Below are 17,671 nucleotides of genomic sequence, written 5' to 3' on the forward strand. Positions count from 1 at the left end.
CTGGAGCACTCACACATGGCACCCTGAGGCAGGTGCTGCTCGTGTCCACCCAGGTCCCAAGGCTGGTGCCCCTTCCCTCAGCTGCTATGCTGTTGGCTGCTCTCTGCTCACCCCCATCCAGAGGCTGCCCTTGGCTGATGGGTGCCACATTACCTGGAGATGCCCAGGAGGTTATAAGCAATGACTGACATGGGCGTATAGCAGCCCAGGCCCCGTGTCTCTGAAGTCCACAACATCTTTGGTGCCATTCATGCTCTAGAGTTCCTCAGGGGATCGGGTTGAGGCAAGCTTTCTCCCGAAACCACGTCTCACTCAGCTTCCTCTTCTGCCCTATTCTGCTTCCCTCCCTTTCCTGTGGATGGAGGCTCTCAGTAAGCCACTTGCACAAGAAATCCTCCCTCAGGCTCTGCTTCTAGAGAGCTTGACTTAAGATACCCACAAAACTGATCTGGTGGCCTCTCCTTCAGAATGGGGTATCAAGGTTTCGTGGGGGTGTGTGGCCCAGTCTTGGGCCATAGGAGAGCCTTCCAGAAGATGTGACCTTTGAAATGGAGCCTGAAAGGTTGAGTAAGAACTGTTGAACTGAACAGCTAACTGGGGCTGAATGCTCCATTTGATATATCTTGCTCAGGGTGAGGGAGGGTGTGAGAGGCCAGAGGAACAATACGAGCAAAGGCCCTGAGACAGAAAAAGGCGGGACGTGTTCCTAGGAGAGAGGACCTGTGGCTGGAGGGGAGGAGCATGGAAGGGAGGTAGGAGATGAGACTAGAAGGAAAGTTGGGCCACAGCAGAGGGTTGCTGTCACCAGGCGGTAAGCCCAAGTCATTCAGCACCACACGGTGAATGGACTGTCATACTCTCTCTTGCTGAATCCAGATACAGCCTCACAATCCTCACCCTGCACCTGGCAGGCTCTATCAATCTACTGAATTAGCATTTGAGGTGACACCCATTTTCTGTCCTTGCCCCAGAGCAAGCCCAGGCTGAGTCTGTGATGTGACAAATGGGCCAAGTCCAGAGGCCCGGAGAGGATGGGCTCAAGTACAGTAGAGGCCTCCCCAGGGAAGCAGCCATTGTGGCCCATAAATAGGTTAGGCGGTCAGGAAACGGGAAATCCTGACAACACAATGAGGCCTGGGGCACAGGGGTTTCCTCCAGGCTGAGGGCTGGACGGAGGCTGCTTCTTGGGCCAAAAGCCTTGCTGAAGCAGGACTCCTTGACTGTTGGTTCCAGATGCCTGGCTCTTCCCACAGTCCTCAGGGGGACTCAGGGCCCAGCCTCACCCAACCCGGCCTAGACAGGGCAGCTGAGGACAGACAGGACAAGCCAGGACAGGCAGCAGAACCCGGAGGGAGAGCCATAATGGGCTCGGCTCTGGGCTGAGCCCAGCAGTGGGCGGTGGGGGGCTGTGAGGCAGCTAGGCCAGGGGCCAGGGGAATGGGGTGGCCCCAGAATCAATGGGTGCCCGTGCCAGGCCCTCTGATCCCTAGGAGCCTGCACACCTCTAACATCTGTGTTGGTGGACCTGTCCATGCCCTGGGTTCCCCAAGGGTGTAGCAATACCAGGCTGACCCTACCTGGACCCCAACGATGGAGAAATAATGTGGGCCCTCATTAAAGAAACAGGCAACCTGTAAAACCAAGTCCCAGAAGAATTTTAAGAAAATCAAGTCATAAAACACAATGCCCTATATGATCTCTATTTTGTTAAAAAGCACACAAACATAAAAATCTCTGTGAATGTGTGTGTGTGTGCACAGAAGAGACGGGGAAGGGCCAACAACATGTCTAAGTGGTAGGTTTTCAGAGGATTTTATTTTCTTCTCTGTTCTTTTTCTGTATATCCTAATTTTTCTACAATGAACTTTGTAATCATAAAGAAAAACAAAAAACAAAAAACACAACACCCAAATCCGACAATGCCTCTTTTCTTTTAAGTACAATGTTTACAAAGACTGTTTAAAGAAGTTGGGGAATGTTGATAATCTAATGCTGAGTAGAAAACAGGATACAACATTGTATACATTGTATGTAAAGGACGAGCCACTCGGGGACAGGAAGGAAGCTCACAGGGCATCCAGGCCAAGGGCTTTGGCAGGGGCACTGTCATAGTCCCGTCCATCTACAGTATATGAGAATCCCCACACCCTCGCATACACTGGGTATCACTAGTCTTGAACATTTTTGCAATCCAGTGCTTGGAAGACAGTCTCATTGTAATTTGATCCGATAGGTGGAGGACTGAGTGTCATAATCTGCACATCTCTGATCACTGAGCCTCTTTTTGACCCCTAAAACATTTTATTAAGAAAATTTCAGCATACAGAAAAGTAGGAGGAATTGTACAGCGAACACCCACTTACCCACCATGTAGTCCTACAATTAACATTTTACCAGGCTTGGTTTAGCACATATTGATCTATTCATCCATCAATTCTTATTTTGGGGGGCACATTTCAGAGTAAGTTACAGGTATCAGTACACTTCCTCCCTAAACACTGGAGCATGCATATCATTACCTAGAGTTCAATATTTGCTTAGGATTCTTTTTTTTTTTCTGCTTTCTGTAAAATGCTCATAGGGTAATGCAAAAATCATAAGTGTATCATTTGATTAGTTGTGACAATGCATACATTTGTGTAACCCAGATCTCTATCATGATATAGATTGCAACCCCCAGAAAATTCCCTTTCGTGCCTAACTAGTCAATCTCTGCCCCCATCCTCCAGAGGCAACCACAGTATTTACATTTCCACCACAGATTAGTTTTGTCTATTCTGGAACTTCCTATCAATGGGACCCTAAAGTTTGTACTTGCTTGTGTCTGACTTCTTTCATCTCATATTATTTCTGTGAGATTTATCTAGGTCATTGCAATAGTTAATTGTTGAGTGGTGTTGAATAAATTCAGCATATATTGCTTTATTATTGAATAGCATATTCAATATCCATTGTATGACTATCCAAATATATATTCTCTTATTGATGAATACCTGGGCTGCTGACATTTTTGTTTATGAATAAAGCTGCTATAAACATTCATATGCAAGTCTTTTTGTGACCCATTGCTTTCATTCTCCTGGGTGAATACCTAAGAAAGCAACTGAACCAGTCTCTTCCTATGTTTCCTAACCTTGAATATTTCTTTTGCCTATTTTTTTGGTCTTTTCTTATTGATTGGTAGGCCAGGAAAAGCCAGGACAGGCATGATTAGTGTTGAACCCTAGGGATACAAAAAAATTTAAGACAGAGTCCCTACTCTCATGTCGCTCATAGCTTAGCAGCATAGACAGGCATAGACATAACCAGGATGTGATATGGTGGCTGCTATGCATTCATTTATTCCTTCATTTATTTAAGCTGTAAGTCCAGTCACGTCACTCCTCTGCTGAAACCGTCTCTTGGCTCTGCCTCGCTCAAGGTAAAAGCCAACAAAGCCCTTCATATTCTCACGATCTAGTCCCCTAAACCTCTGACCTCACCTCCCACCATGCTGCCCTGTTCAGTACGCTCCAGCTGTTCTGGCCCCTTGCTCTTTCATAAACCCACCAACCCTGGTCCCTGCCTCAGAGTCCTTGTCCTTGAGAGTCTCTCTTTCTGGAACATTCTTCCCCAGATTCCCACACGGTTTATTTCCTTTATGTTTCCTAAGTCTGCTATAGCAAATTGCCACAAATTTGGTGCCCTAACAACAGAGATGCCTTCTCTAACAGTTCTGGAAAAACCTTTTTCCAAATAAGATTACATGTACAAGTTCTGGGGACTAGGACGTGGACATATATTTTGGGGGCCACCATTCAATCTACTATACTTCCCAATCCCCTTCAGGCCTTTGCTCTGATGCTATGTTCGCAGAAGGACTTTCTCTGGCCACATTCCAGCTCTCTCTATCCTCCTTCCCTGTTTGATTTTTCTTTCTAGTACTTACTCTCAGGTATACCATTTGTAGTTTACTTATTTACTGATTTTTATTGTCCGATCCCCTAATAGAATTTAAGCTCCAGGATGATCGATTTTGGTCTGTATTGTCCTTTGCTGTACTCCTAATGCACAAAACCATTCTGTAAGCACAGAAGATGCTCAGTAGGTAACTGCTATAAGAATGAGTGAATGAATGATCATAGTGAGCACCAGGCTCTGCTTTAAAAGTTATTATTTTCTTAATGTTTATTTATTTTTGAGAGAGAGAGAGAAAGAGAGAGAGAGAGAGACAGAGCATGAGCAGAGGAGGGGCTGAGAGAGAGAGACAGACACAAAATCCAAAGCAGGCTCCAGGCTCTGAGCTGCCAGCACAGAGCCAGATGCGGGCCTTGAACACACGAAGTGTGAGGTCATGACCTGAGCAGAAGTCCATCACTTAACTGACTGAGCCACCTAGGAACCCCAAACTCTGCATTAAATAGAAGGATAGAGACAGCAGGAGCACAGGAGGAGGGGAAAAAGCATTCTGTTTGGAGTCTTGTCCAGGCAGGCCTTGCAAAAAAGGGTATATTTGAGCTGGGGCAGGTGGGAAGGGGGAGGTATGGGGATCCCCAGGAAGGGCAGGATCAAGACCCAGAACATGAGTGGGAAAGGGTGAGGAGCCTGGTGTGGCCAGGGTGTGGAGAAGGAAGGACAGAACGGAGAAACATGGTGCACTTGAGGCAGGAGCCAGGCAGGAGCCCCTTTAGCCTGTATCTCCCATCTTTGCTGTCCTGGCTCCCTTGAGGAAAATACCCCCACTGGAGACCCAGATTGACGGTCCTCTCCAAAACATTCAGGCAAGAGAAGCCCCACAATTATTCTCAATGACATCTGTCAAGGTGCCTTGGTGCCCTGGTTGGCACTCCATTGGCTGTAAGCAACAGAAGCCCATCTCAAACTGGCTGAAGCTACAAACGGCACTTAATTTGCCCTGGTATCTGAACGGTCCCAGGTGGATCTCATTTTAGGCTTGACTGCATCCAGGGCTCAAGGTGTCACCAATAATCAGTCTCCCCTTCTTTTCTGGGTTTTCCCTGAGTGGCTCTCAGGCAACAACCATGGACACACACACGCACGCACACACGTACACACACACACGTACACACACACACACACACACACACACACCTCTAACAACAGGAGAGTGGCCAGCAGCTCCACACTCACAAACCCTGGAGGAAAAGAGCCCCACCTTCCCAGAAGCAGCAGCCAAAGTCTACAGAAGACCTTCAGTGGGGATCCTTGTTACTATCTTATTATCTTTGAACCAATTTCAATGGCCAGCAGAATGGTATCTGCTGATTGGCCAGGCCCGAATCATGTGACCAGCCTTTATCTGAGGGGCGGGGCCAACTCCACCCCAACCGCAGGGAATGAGGATGGGGCGGGCATTGGCTGCGATTCCTCCAAGGAAAATCCGGAAGCGGGTGTAAGGAGAAGGCAGAATGAGCTGTGGAAAGGCGCAAGGCCTGTGGCTACAACGAGATGAGCAGCTGGGGTGCAAATTTCCCTGCACCAGTTGCAACTCTTCCTTTCTCTTATTCACTCAAGAGGACACAATGGGGAGACACAATGACAGGGTGAAGCAGAGGCTGTCAGTCTCCTGGCCTTTACTGGTCTAGCAAACAGGGCCAGCTGCCGGATGCCGGTTCTTGCGTCTCTTTACCTGAGAACTTTCCGTGGCGCTGCCCACTCACGTAGAAAGTCAGAGCGGCTCTCAACCAGTTGTCCATGGGTGCTGGTGCATAGCGCCCAGCTCTCCACCTCCCAGGTGCTACGCCAGCCCCCCGGAGTCCTCCAGGAGGATAAGCTCTGGTTAACCCACAGTGGTAAACTAGCTTGATAACGTGCCCTTTATTCGGTCTTCCTTTCCCTTATCCTTTCTTGCTCTCGGACTTGTGTTCCTGGATGGCCAGCGATAGACCACTGTACTTTCCCTGAAATCCCAGTCTCCGGCCCACTTCCGGGGGAGCCCAAACTGACGCACTGGAGTACCCTTGCAGCTGCTTTCATCAGTTTTCAAAAGCAAATCACTGGCGAACTCCTGTTGAGACACAGCACAATGATGGGTGACGTGGAGTCCCCGGAGAGTTCCAAGCCTGAGGAGCGGCTGTTTGAGAAAAATCTTTCCTGCTGACTCTGTGGAGGCCGGTATGGAGGAGAGGAGGATCCTCGGGAGGGGAATCTCAAAAGGGCCTGAAACAAGGCTCAGTGGGGTGGTGGCTCGTGACCCTGAAAGAAGGGGGGACCAGGGGCACTAGCGGGGAAGTCAGTAGATATGTCCTTGATCACACGCTGGGATGGTGCAGGAGTGGGGAAAGGAGGATGAACTGGGGCAACCTCTAGAAGAGCAATTTGGTGACCTTAAAAATGCACACATCCTTTGGTCCAGAAATGTCACTTCTAGGAAGTTATCCCCAAGGTAGACATGCTTGCACATGTTGTTAGGAAATAGCACACGGAACAGAGGACAGCCTTCTATTTCCCAAAGAGAACAAAAACAAAAACAACACATCTATTAGGATGGCTATAGTCCAAACTCAGAAAATGACAAGTGTTGGTGAGGACATGGAGAAATCGGAACCCTGTGCACTGTTGGTGGGCAGGTAAAATGGTGTTGTTAATGTGAAAAAAGTGCGGGGTTCCTCAAAAAGTTAAAAATAGTTACCAGGGACTCCTGGGTGGCTCAGTGGGTTAAGTGGCCGACTCTTGATTTCGGCTCAGGTCATGATCTCGAGGTTTGTGAGTTCAAGTCCAATGTAGGGCTCTGCATTGGCAGTGTGGAGCCTGCTTGAGATTCTCTCTCACTCTCTCTCTGCTCCTCCCCACCACTCTCTCAAAATAAATAAACTTAAAAAAAATAGAGTTGGGGCACCTGGGTGGCTCAATCAGTTAGCATCCTACTTCAGTTCAGGTCATGATCTCAGGGCTCGTGCCTGAGTTCGAGCCCCATGTGGGGCTTTGCACTGACAGCACAGAGCCTGCTTCTGATTCTCTGTCTCCTTCTCTCTCTGCCCCTTCCCCTCTCACGCTCTCTCTCAAAAATAAATAAACATTAAAAAAGGGGGGGGGGATTTGGACACATGCTACAATATAGTTGGAAGTTGAGAATGCAAGTGAAATAAGTCAGTCACAAAAAGACGATTACTGTATGGTTGCACTCATGTGAGGTACAGAAAGTATCAAATACACAGAGACAAAGGAAGAGTGGTGACGGCCAGGGGCTGGGGGAGGGGGGAGGGGGAATTATTGGGCAATGAGCATAGGGTTTCAGTTTTACAAGACGAACAAGGGTCTGAAGATGGATGACGGTGACAGTTTTACAACAAAGCAAATGAACTTAATACCACTAAACACTCTTAAAAATGGTTACGATGGTACATTTTGTGCTATGCGTATTTTTACCACAATTTAAAATAATAAAAAGAAATGAAAACAAACCAACCACACGTTTGTGGGCCAGCTTAGATCTATAACTTTTAGGTATGTAGGTTAAATATTCAAATACTTATGTATTGAATAATGTTTTGACTTAGCTATACACATATTTTTAAATCACATATTAGCTAATATGTCACTTTAGAAATGTAGCTTTGTCTGTCTTATTTCATTAAATAATTGGGTTCTACTTTCTGCATTACACCTTCCACCCATGCATCTCGGTCATTTCTTTATCACTGTCCTGTGATCGCAATCTGTGTGTCCCCCTCCACTTTCCAGTGTGACTGCCATCTAAAAGTGTTTGCCACAGGCACGTAAGACCCTGTCCCTGAAATTTAACCCAGGTCCCAGCTAGCCATTTACAAAATATTAGATCCTGCAGGTATATTTCATTGCTTCATTTACATATAGAAAAAACACAAATATTTCAGTGATTTTTCACAAAAAAAAAACAAACCCATCCATGTAACCAGCATCTAGGCCAAGAAACAGAACATGCCCAACCCACCAGAATCCTCCTGACTCCCCTCCTGGCCACTGTCCCCCACCCACTGGCCTGATTTCTAACACCAGAGGTTGGTTTGGCCTGGGGATTTTTTTGTTCATTTGTTTTAAAGATTCTATTTATTATTTATTATTTATTATTTTTAGAAAGAGAGAGCGAGTAGGGGAGAGTGGCAGACAGGGGTGGGGAAGAGAGAGGGAGAGAGAGAGAGGGAGAGAATCTTATGCCCAGCAGAGCTGGACACGGGGATGCAGGGCTCGATCCCACAACCCTGGGATCATGACCTTAGGGGAAATCAAGAGTCCAACGCTCAACTGACTGAGCCACCCATGTGCCCCTTGACTGTTTTGTTTTGTTTTGTTTTGTTTATCACTCCTCTTGACTTCATTTCTTTATTTGCAATATAGGAATCATTTTTTTAAATCTTATTTATTGTGGTAACACATATATTTTGAAAAAGTTGCCATTGAAACCATTTTGAGGTGTACATTCAGTGATATTAATTATATTCATGACACTGTGCGACCATCACCACTGTTTCCAGAGCTTTTCCATCACCCCAAACAGACCCTTTCATAAAGCAATAACTCCTTATTTCCCCATCACCTCCAGCCCCTGCTAACCTCTAATCTCTTTTGTCTGTAAATATCTCATGTAAGTGGAATTGTCCAGTATTTGTCCTTTTGTGACTGGCTTATTTCACTGAGCATAATGGTTTCAAAGTTTATCTGTGTTGTAGCAGGGGTCAGAACTCCATTCCTTTTATGGAGAATAATGTTCCATAAAGGAATATATATATGGACGTACCACATTTTATCTGTTCATCTATTGTTCCCACCTGTTGGCTAGCTTGGCCTGCATTTGAATTGTATATAAATGGAATGATGCAGCCTTTACTTCTTTATGTCTACCTTCCTGGACTCAACTTTGTGAGATTCTTCTATGCCTTTACCTGTAGTTCGTGCATTTTCAATAGTCTATAGTATTTGTATGTTTATAACACAAGTATCCATTGTACTGTGGATGGACGCTTGGTTTGTCTGGCTATCACAAATAGTACCTAAAAGAGTACTTAATACTGTTACGTGTGTTTTTCAACACCACTAAACAGCCAACTTAATTCTGATCCCATCTACCTGGAGATAGCAGCAGACCCCAAGAATTAAGGGCTCAGTCCTGCAAGACTGCCCTCCCCCACCTCCTCAGATACTTACCTGTGCTTCTGATCCATAGGCTATAGATCAGAGGTTCTGACAACCTAATCGGGTTAGATTAATTTGCTAGAGCCACTTACAGACCTCAGAGAAACGCTTTACTTCCCAGATTGCCAGTTTATTATAAAAGGATCTAACTCGGGAAGAGATGCATAGGGCAAGGCTTGTGGAGGGGACGAACCTTCACACAGAAGTGCTCAGAACCCCGGCCTGGGGTTTTTATGGAGGCTTCGTTATGTAAGCATGGTACATTAAATCATTGGCAATTGGTGACTGAGCCCAATCTCTAGCCCTTCTTCCTTTGCTGGAGGTTGGGGGTTGGGGAGGGTGACGGAACTAAATTTTCCAACCCTCTAAACCCTGATGGGTCCCCTGGCAACAAGCACTCACCCATAGGTAACCTGGGGGCGTTCCAAAAGTCACCTCATGAACATAACAAAAAGCACTTTATAGCTCCTGCCACTTAGGAAATTCCAAGGGTCTTAGAAGTTGTGTGCCAGGAACCTTAAAGAAAATCAAACATATTTCTTATTATAAATCACAATAACACAGTGCTGCTATGAATATTTGTACACATGCCTTTTCATAAACAGGTGTAGGCATTTGTGTTGAGCATACATCTAGAAGTGAAGCTGCTGGCTCAGGGAGTATGCGTATATTCAGCTTTCACAGATGATGCCAGACAGTTTTCCAAAGTTGTGCTCTTTGTGTCCCCATCAACAGGGTATGAGACTTCTGGTTGCTCCACAACCTGTCAATGCTAGATAGTGTCTTTTTTTTTTTTCATTTCAACCCTTCTGGTGGGTAAATAGTGGTATTGCATCCTTGTGTTACTTTATTTCATTTTATTTATTTTGAGAGAGAGAACGGGAGAGCGAGTGCATGTGAGCAGGGGAGGGGCAGAGAGAGGGGGAGAGATTGAATCCCAAGCAGGCACCGCACTGCCAGCACCAAAGCCTAACTCGGGGCTCAATCTCACGACCATGAGATCATAACCTGAGCCAAAATCAAGAGTCAAATGCTTAATCTGAGCCACCCAGGCACCCCTGGGGTATTCTTTTTTAATGAAGTGCTGACCAAGTCATTTATCCATTTTTCTTTGGATCCAATGCTTTTTTTCCCCTTATTGTTTTGTAGGAGTTCTTTATCTATTTTGGATACAAGTCTTTTGTGGGACATGTGGATTTCAAGTATCTTCCACTCTGAAGCTTCCTGTTTATTCTTTCAATGTGTCTGGTGAATGGGTGCTCTTAGTTTTAAAGCTTTGCTTTCTAAAGTAAATTTTGAAAAGGTTTGTTTACAGTGTTATTTAACACTTACAACTGTGAAGTCATATCCCCAGGAAAAATACTAAATCTGTGTTAAATGTCTTTGCCTCCTTTTCTCCCCCTCCAAACTAATTCTGTTGGATGTCCACCATAAACATCCAAAATTAGAATGCGCTGAGGTCATTTCAGGCTATTGTGTCTTCTGCAAATAGTACTTCCTTGTTTAAAATAAAGGAATCAGAAAGCTTCAGGTAATGGGAGAGCCTTAATCAAAACCTGTATATAAAAAGACTCCTTTTCTGAGAGATTTGTTTGGAAGGAAAAAACGTATTCAGGCATGGCTGGTCTTCACAGAAGTATTCGCAGTTCCACTGCTGCAAAAGAAAAACATTGAAAATACCCAAATGTCCTAATTATGGTACCTTCATTCAATGGAGTACTGAAGAGCCATTCAACAAAGGCAAGATGAATTTATGCATAAGAATATAGACCTAAGAAGGAAAAAGGCAGGGAGCAGAACAATGTGTGTGATAAACCATCTGCAAGCGTCCCTTGTGCACACACAGTCTGCTGGGAAGGAATCACACTGGTGGTAGGAAGGGAGTTGAGGGGTGCAGAGGTGGGGGGGAGGGTCAAATTATTTGGGACATTCAAAATATTTTTCTTTTAACTCATGGCTATCTATTATTTATTCCAAAAAAAAAACTATTTAAAAATTTGAAAAATACAAAATAGAGAAACTTGAAAAGAAATAAATACTTCCATCCTAGGAAATACATGCAGCTGTTTTTGTCTGAGCCCCGAATGGTTCCCTTCCAACCCGTCAAACTTCCCTCTACCCCTTTGCTACTGGAGGGAAGACCAAGGAGAGGGCTAAATATAGGGGTGTCTCCCTTTGGGTTCTACTCTCAGCAATGAGGGACCACATGTGTGGCAAACTCAGGACCGACTTCTCCATGAGGCACAATGGATGCAGTGCCTGAGGTCCACAGTTATTCTAGAGGCCTATGGAAATGTTTTAATTATTTAAAATCACTAGGAAAAAAGAGAATATAATCCATCCTGGATTATATTTGTCTTTATACCCATACAGTCATAAAATATAATTTTGTACAATTATGTGTATATAATTTTTATTTTTTGACAAGGAAGGGGCTCATGATGGCATAAAAGTGCCTAGAAAGTCATAATGTGGTCCTAGCTACATAGTAAATACTTTAGGTTTGGGGAACAGATAGTCTGTTGTGACCGAACCCAGCCCGTGCAGCAGAAAACAACCATAGACAATACAGTAAGTACCCCCACGCGGGAGGATATATATTAAGACCCCCAGGAGATGCCTGAAATCGCTGATAGAACTGAATCTGCATATACTATGTGTTTTCCTATACGTACATGCCTACGATAAAGTTTAATTTATACATTCAGCATAGTAAGAGATTAACAACAATAATACTGATGATAGAACTATTATAGCAAGTATTAATGAAAGTTCTGTGAATGCAGTCTCTCTCTCATACCTTCTTGTACTGTACGCACCCTTCTTCTCGTGATGAGGCGAGATGATGAAATGCCTATGTGATGAGATGGAGTGAGGTGAATGACCCAGGCACTGAGATGTAGCAGGGGTAGGCTGCTGTTGACCTTCTAATAATTCCAGAGGGAGGATCATTTACTTCCGGACCGCGGTTGACCCCGGGTAACTGAGGCTGCAGAAAGTGAAACCACAGATAAGGGGGGACAGCCGGCAAGGAGTGGCTGTGTTCCAACAAAACTTTATTTACAAAAACAGGTGGGGGGGCAGGGTTTGGTCGAGGGCCAACTCTCGGCTGTGAGTGCCCAGTACTGCTTCTCATCTGTTAATGAGTAAACAGGCTGAAGAGGGGGATTGCTATGAGGCCTGATGCCCGTCTGATGGTTGACTTTGGGTGGGTGATGGGGTTGCATACTGGCCTGGGGTCAGTTTTCACATCCCCCCTGCTCCTACCCTGTATAGTGACCTTGAGCAAACTGCTGTCCCTTGCCCAGCCCCTGTCTATAAGATGGAGGCAGTGTCTCCCATTTGCTGGACTATGAGGAGACAATGAAATGGGACAGAGGACATGGAAGGGCCTGGAATAGGAAAAGGAGATTCCCACTGGGCAGCTCAGGGCAGGAACTGCCAGCTTCCTGGAAGCCTGGCAGCCTAGGGAACGTACTTTGGCAGAGAAAAGAAGGAGGTGGGGGCAGCCAACAGCGTGACCCGAAACACAAACAGTCCCCAAAGAGAGGCCGAAACTCTTAGGTTGGTGAAAACACGCTTGTCAAGTTTTTGTCCGGCCTCTGAGCAAGATGAGGTGGCGGGGGGGGGGGGGGGGGGGGGGGGGGGGGGGGCGGAAGGGGGGGGGGAGGAGAGGGAGGTGCCCCAGGCTGGTCTCCATTGGCAGTGGCCAGTAGTGGCTGGCAGGGACCTGGATGTGTGTCCAGCCAGAGGTTCTCCAGGTGCACCTGCGTGCAGTTGGTGATCAACCAGGACTCTGGCTTCAGAACTGGAGCCTGCACCTCAGCGGCCAGGTGCCCAGCCCCAGGGAGGGAGCTCCGCATTCCCATGTCTCTGCAGGGCTGCCCAATGGCCTGGTCAGGCAAGCTCTAACATGACCCGGAAGGGAAATTTGTAAGCATGTATTAAAATAGACAACACAGGGGTGCCTGGGTGGCTCAGTCGGTTGAGTGTCCGTCTTTGGCTCAGGTCATGATCTCACAGTTTGTGAGATCAAGCCCTGCTTCGGGCTCTGCAGACAGTGCAGAACCTGCTTGTGATTCTCTCTCTCCCTCTCTCTCAAATGACAAATAAATAAACTTAAAAAAATAAAATAAAATAGGGATGCCTGGGTGACTCAGTTGGTTGCACATCCAACTTCGGCTCAGGTCATGATCCTGAGGTTTGTGAGTTCGAGTCCAGCATCAGGCTCTCTGTTGTCACTGCAGAGCCCACTTCGGATCTTCTGTTGCCCTCTCTCTCTGTTCCTCCCTGCTCATGCTTTCTCTCTCTCAAAAAGAAATGAAACATTAAAAAAATAAAAGACAACATACATTTCCAGTGATCTGGGAATTTGACCTTCTCTCCAGTGTATCAAACAGAGCCCTGGCAGGATACAGAATTCACTCCAGACAGGACAAGTAACATGTCGAGTTTTCATGACTTACAGAGGTGTGGCCAGGGTCACTGGACCCTACGAGGAAAGTTGAGGTACCAGACGAGCCCAGTGGGTTGACATTGCCACCCTAGGCCTAGAGAGCAAGGGGAGGGAGAACATTACCAGAGGCCATCGTGAGGGTCTGCCTGCTGGAAGATGTGTGCTCCTGCCAGAGACTCTGGTAAGTGGAGCGGACACAAGCTGAGGGGGTGAAAGTACCCTGACCCCCCTCTCTTCCACCCTTCAGACAACAGCAAGCACCTTCTGTTGGTGCATCATAACCCGAGGCCAGAGGGCAGGTGAGCCTGCTGGGAATGCAATCCCAGGGGCCAGGCTCCCAGGGCAGGTGGAGCCAAGCAGAGATGCAGGTCGAGGGGCAGATGGAGAAAAGCCTAGAGAAACGCTCCCAAGGATGCACAGGGAGGAATGGACAGGAACGGTAACCGCACCGTTGTCTGTAATATAAACACATTAGGAGCAACTTATCTGCGGAGGGAATTGTTCTGGAAATCGATTGCGCCCAGACGGTGTCAGTCAGGGCGAGTACTGCTAAGCTGCAGAACTAACTTCACCCTTAAATCTTCATGATTTAACACACACAGTCGTGTTTGCTCGGCCTGTGTGTCCAGTGCAGGTTTGGGGCTTGGGGGGAAGGCCAGTCCTCTGCTCCACACAGCCACTCAGGCTGAGGCAGACTCTTCCATCTCAGAGGGCACCCCCTTCTCAACAAGAGGATCCGGGATCAGCCCTCCAGGAGGAGGGGGAGGGGGTTGAGGCCCTTCTGTGTGAGCTGCCTCTCCCCAACAGTCACACTTGCCACTTCTAACAGCCCTAAGTATGAAGGAGGTGGGCTGCCTTCCTGTCCACTCAGGGAGGACAGGGAAACTTGGCATCCTTGCCCCTAGTAGTCTCTGTGCAAAATGGATAGCAATGAAGAAGAATGAGCTTGATCTGTACGTGCTGACGTGGAAAGGTGTCCAGGACATGATATTGGATGAAAAAATAAGGTGTAGGACCTTGCACACAATATAACCTTTCTGTTAAGCAAACAAATCAGTCATGAAACAAATACGACCTCAATTATGAAAAGATAAATATAGAGTATAAATGCACAGAAGTGGTCCGGGATGATGAACACCACCCTGAAGGAGCAGTTATCTCTGAGCAGTGAGAAGGATCTGGATTCTTGCCTGATCTGCAATGTTTTCACTTTATGCACAGAGAAAGAATGCATATAGTGCACACGAGTAATTGAGTGAGGGCTGGGACCTCTCCCTTCCTCCAGGGACCACAGGACCAGGTCTGAGATCAGCTCTGCCACTAATTTGCTCGGGGATCCTGGGAAAAACCATGGTGACTTTTTGGGCCTCAGTTTCCCCACTAGAAAATAGACCACACGCTCTTGAAGGCCCCTTTCAGATCCGCTATAGGGCTAATTTCCCTTCTCCTTTCCCCTCTGTCTTCTGTAGTCTGCAGAAGAGCCCTTCCCCCGCCCTCCCTCCCTGGTGCTGCTGCATGGATGATTTCCAGAATCACCACCTAGACATGGTTGTATGCTATTCCATCAGAGAATATGCCACTTCTTATTTAATCAACGTGCTGTTATTGGGTCCTTTGGGTGCTTCCAGTTACTCTCATTCCAAATACAGGTGAATGAACGTTTTTGTGCACGAAAGTTTTCTCATGTTTTGAAAATGGATTTCCTGGGGCATCTGGGTGAGTTCAAGCCCCGCATCAGGCTCTGTGCTGACAGTGCAGAGCCTGCTTGGCATTCTCTCTCCCTTTGTCTCTCTCTCTGCCACTACCCCACCCCTCTCAAAATAAATAAACTCAAAAAAAGAAGAAGAAAGAAAGAAAATAGACTTCCTTAGTATTGATTCCCAAACTGCTCACTGTATTTATGAAACTAAACAAGATCATGTGTTTGCAAAGCCTTTTGTTAACTTTCAAGTTCATACAGATGTTGGGGGTGGGGTGGAGAGGGCTGCACATCAGGTGACCTGGCAGACCTTGGTGAGCAGGGCATTGTGACTGGGGATGGGTTGTCTGGGCTTCTAGAGCTTTCACTCTACTTCTAAGTTGTATGTGACCTGAGGCAAGTCTGTCCTCACTGAGCCCCAGACTTTGGTGACAAAGAACTTGGTTAAGTGACAGTTGTGCTTTGTTGTATTTTTCTCAGTTACAAATCACAGAAATTCCAGCTTAAATGACTGACGAAAGTATTTACTGGCTCTCACAAAAAAAGTAAGGGTATTGACATCAGGTCTGGCTACATCCAGGGGCTCGAACAATGCCGTCTTTCTATCTTGTGTCTCTGTTTCCTTGCATGCTGCTCCTTTCCATGCAGGCTGTTCCCACATACCGACAAAGGCCAGAGATGCCTTGGACCCCTGCCCGTCCCTAGTAGGAATGCAGGTGGGGATAGGGGATTCACTCTTCCTGCTTCCCACCCACACTTACAGCTGGGGGGAAGGGCAGCCTTTCTGCAAGTTGTAAACTGAGAGTGGGAGAGGGCTGGCTCTTCAGATGAAGATCAAGGCGTGCAGCCAAGAAATAGGCGGTGGGCACTGCGGGGCAACAGCACTGATGCCGCAGCAGTAAGCAGGGCCTCCTGTTGGCCCGTATTTAGGTCCACCATTGAGCTGATTTCCCATCTTACAGCAAGGGTTGAGAGCTCATGGAAGTTGCTGGACAGAGCTGGGCTCGGGGCCCTGATGTAGGACTTTTTCTGATTCACTGCACTACCCCTTCTCTGGTGCCCTTTTAAAATGTTCTCAGGACAGCTCCTGCTGTCCCCACAGCCTAGAGCAGACTGCTGGTGCAGGGTGTCCGTGCGGCTAGCCTCCCAATAAAATTATGGGTCCCCTTCTGGTATCTGGGGACAGCAGGGGGACAGGAGCACAGCCCCCTCACTCCCGACACCCCCACCCCACCCAGGAAACTAAGTTCTGTTCTCTGGGACCCGTTCCTCCATGGGTGATATCATCTGCACACAGAATCCCTTGTCTGCTGAATGTCTTCCTCTCCATTAGGAGCTGAGTAAGAGGCTCTGGTGGGGAGTTGGGGGTGGGGACAAAGAACTTCATACACATCAGGAGAGGCTGGAGGGGGATTCTCTTTGGGCAGTGAACACAGCTGGCATGGGCATCCTCCTAGAACCAGCATGGGTCTTCAGTTCTACAGAACTGAGAACACTGACTTGGGCCAATACCTGTTATGGTCCAGGCCTCAGTTTACCTATCTGTACAAGAGGGGCTTAGGCTGAGAACTCTGTAGCTCTAAAACTCATTGCTTAACAGAAGGCCACCTCCTCTTTGTCAGGCTGCTTGTCTCCTTTCTGTTCCTTAAACACACTAGACCTGGTCCAGCCTCAGGATCTTTGCACAGCCTATCCCCTCTGCCTAGGATGCTCATCTTCCTCAAATGTGAACCCCATGAGGGAGGCTCTCTGTGTTATTCACTACTGGATCCTTGGCCTGCCTCCTGACATCAGCAGACATTACTGAATAAATGAAGGGTCAAGAGCTTTGGATTCAGAAGCAAGTGGGGCTTGAGTTCACCACTGACTAGCTGTGTGACCTTGAGCAAATTCCTTCACCTCTCTGAGCCTTGTGCTCCTCTGGTATGAAGTGCAAACAGAAGAACTACCCCGTGGGGTTCTTACCAGGATTAACTACAGTAAAGTATATAATGGCTGGTGCAGTGTGAGCCCTTGAGAACTATTTGCGATAATTCTGGATGTTTCTAAAATATTATCTGTAACTGTTTTGCCACGGGTTGAGAAAACTCCTCTGGGGCATCCATAGAATGCATCCACCAAAAGAAAACCATCTGTGGACACAAAAAGGGGTTCAAGATAGACTGTTTACTTGCTTATTTCATCATTATGGGCATATAATGCATGCTCATAAAAATTCAAGCAACAAATAAAGTGAAAGTTTTCTGTATCTTATGTTTCTCATCCAAAGCTCATGCTATATTCAATGGAAAAGGCAGGTGAAAAAACAACATGCCTGGTATGAACTCATGTTTTAAAAATAAAATATGTTAATATATACTCATAAAGGGAAGCCTATAGGGTTTACATTCAAACGTTAGGGTTGT

The 17,671-nt window shown here is 46.8% G+C and overlaps 1 long non-coding RNA gene across 1 annotated transcript; it reads right to left on the reverse strand.

Moving 5' to 3' along the window:
• Positions 1-1,918: 1,918 nt before the first annotated feature.
• Positions 1,919-12,208, reverse strand: LOC128313205 (uncharacterized). The gene is made up of 3 exons (XR_008293570.1): positions 11,912-12,208; positions 9,514-9,627; positions 1,919-6,441 (listed from the first exon to the last, which is right to left on the reverse strand). It is a non-coding gene; the product is annotated as an uncharacterized LOC128313205 (long non-coding RNA).
• Between the last annotated feature and the right edge of the window lie 5,463 nt (positions 12,209-17,671).

The sequence above is a fragment of the Acinonyx jubatus genome, chromosome E2 (assembly GCF_027475565.1).
Source record: "Acinonyx jubatus isolate Ajub_Pintada_27869175 chromosome E2, VMU_Ajub_asm_v1.0, whole genome shotgun sequence".
Classification (NCBI taxonomy): Eukaryota; Metazoa; Chordata; class Mammalia; order Carnivora; family Felidae; genus Acinonyx; species Acinonyx jubatus.